Source organism: Chrysochloris asiatica, unplaced genomic scaffold, assembly GCF_000296735.1.
Source record: "Chrysochloris asiatica unplaced genomic scaffold, ChrAsi1.0 scaffold00209, whole genome shotgun sequence".
NCBI classification, from domain to species: Eukaryota; Metazoa; Chordata; class Mammalia; order Afrosoricida; family Chrysochloridae; genus Chrysochloris; species Chrysochloris asiatica.
In genome coordinates this window covers 4,638,349-4,640,206 of record NW_006408727.1, presented here as the reverse complement: position 1 = coordinate 4,640,206, position 1,858 = coordinate 4,638,349, and positions in this window count along the sequence as shown.

Genomic DNA, 1,858 nt, shown 5'->3' with positions numbered 1-1,858 from the left:
TGCATGGGGAGGTGATAGTCTCTTCAACAGACGGTGCTGGCAGACCTGGAAAGTGATATGCGAAAGACTGAAACAAGACCTTCACCTCACACCTTATACAAAAACCAACTCAACATGGATTAATGACCTAAATGTGAAGCCCAGAATTATGAAGGCCATCAATGAAAAAATCAGGACAAATATGAGGGCATTAATTCAGGGAATACATAGACTACCAAACGTTTTGAAAACTACACAAATAAAAGTAGGCAAAATAGATGAGTGAGACATAATAAAAATTAAAACTTAAATGCATCAAAAGACTTCACCAAAAGAGTAAAAATGGAACCCACAAAACGGGAAAAATATCTACTGCAATGACACATCAGACAAGGGACTTATTTCTAAAAGATATAGGGAATTCCAACACCTCTTCAAGTAAAAGACAAATAATCCAATTAAAAAATGGGCACAGGACTTGAACAGACACTTCATCAAGGAGGAGATCCAGGCAGCCAACAAACATATGAAGAAATTTTCACAATCACTAGTCATTAGAGAGATACCAATGAAAACAACAATGAGATATCATTTCACACCAGCAATAACCTCAAAGATAAAAAAGTAGAGGACAATAAGTGCTGGTAAGGATTTGGAGACCTCCTGCATTGCTGGTGGGACTGAAAAATGGTCTAACCTCTCTGGAAAGCAATATGGCGCTTCCTCAGAAGGTTGAAAATAGAAATACCTTATGATCCAGCAATTCCTCTACTTGATATTTACCCACAAGAAATACGAGCCATAACATAAGAAGATATATGCACACCAATGTTCATAGCAGCACTATTTACAATAGCAAAAAGATGGAGGCAGCCAGAGTGCCCATCAACTGAAGAATGGATAAACAAACGGTGGTACATACACATAATGGAATACTATGCTAACATGAAGAATAACAAGGAAGCTGCAAACCACCACATAACATGGATGAACATTGAGGACATTATGTTGAGTGAAATTAGTCAATCACAAAAGGAGACCTACTGATCATAGAAATGCTGTAAAAGACAAAGAAAAATAACCCATAGTAAAGAGGGGGGCAGGATTCTTTGCTTGTTACTGGGATGTGGGGGTGTGGGGTGAAGGGAAGAGTGTAAAGTGGAGCACTGGACAGGGAATAGACACAGTATAGTTTGAGTGCTGGGGAGGACAATATACAAGAAGGGAGAGGGGAATGGAAGAATAAAGCAAATGGAAGAACAGTTAGGTTTTAATGCACTAAGTGGGACAGAAGTAAAGAATGATGTATGTACAACCTTGGAACAACGGTGCTTTAGGATTCACGGATTGAGACATGGTTGGAATGTGGAAAAGTGGGGAAATAATGTTAAGATGCTTGGCTGTCTTGTGAATCTTGGTTTCCCTTGTATACCATTATAAAATAGACACTTGAGCAGGAGAGAAAGGAATAGCCAGAAATATCACCACATAAAATTTTTTAAGTCCATCTTCTGCCTATAACTGATTGGAATACCTAAAATGAGGCTACAATGTGCCCAGTGAAGGAGGCTTCCTGTGGAGCTGCTGCATTCCATAAGACTATGGGTGGAATCCTGAACAGCATTCAGAATCTTCACAGGTGGGAAATTTCCACTTGAAACGACGGCAGATCAACTTGGAGAGGCTAGAAGAACAGAAGATACTTATTGAAAGACAGACAGGAAAAGATACAAAACAGTGTAGGCAGACAGACTGATTACTACAAGAACAAGCAAGTTGCTCGCCCAGGAGACATTAAAGCAAGTGGTAGGTTCCCCTCAGAGTAAATCCCCTGCCAAGACTAAGATTCAATGGAAATACACACTCTGATTGGTGACCA